Source organism: Etheostoma cragini, chromosome 18 (assembly GCF_013103735.1).
Source record: "Etheostoma cragini isolate CJK2018 chromosome 18, CSU_Ecrag_1.0, whole genome shotgun sequence".
In the NCBI taxonomy this organism is placed as follows: Eukaryota; Metazoa; Chordata; class Actinopteri; order Perciformes; family Percidae; genus Etheostoma; species Etheostoma cragini.
Genome location: NC_048424.1, coordinates 17,322,409 through 17,322,770, shown reverse-complemented (window position 1 = coordinate 17,322,770; position 362 = coordinate 17,322,409). Strand labels below are relative to the sequence as shown.

The following is a 362-nucleotide window of genomic DNA, read 5'->3' as shown; positions in this document are numbered from 1 at the left end:
AACCAACATTGATCAAGTTTGTGTTCTACCTTTACAGGAAGTGAAGAAAAAGGAATATTAGAAGTATTGGCATTTTTCTTAACAAACTCAAATGTTTATTGTATAAACTGAAACATGTGTCAGGGTTTGAATCCCTGCACTAATATTTAGTTGCATAACTAACTACTGCTTAACTGTCTTCACAGTGGACTGGGGCTTGATTTCAGTGCAAGGCTGTCTCCTAGACCCAAAAAGAACAATTTCCCTCTCATCAGTCCCCAGAATGTTGCTCCATTTCTCTGTTGGCCAGTCAATGTGTCCTTTGGTTGTTTCCCACGTTGGTCAGGCTTTGGATGCCATTTCAAGGCATTTGAAATGATTTT

General features: G+C 39.0%; 1 long non-coding RNA gene across 2 annotated transcripts in view; it reads left to right on the top strand.

Moving 5' to 3' along the window:
- Positions 1-362, top strand: part of LOC117961749 — a 3,187-nt gene that overhangs the window by 1,059 nt on the left and 1,766 nt on the right. The window lies entirely within an intron of this gene.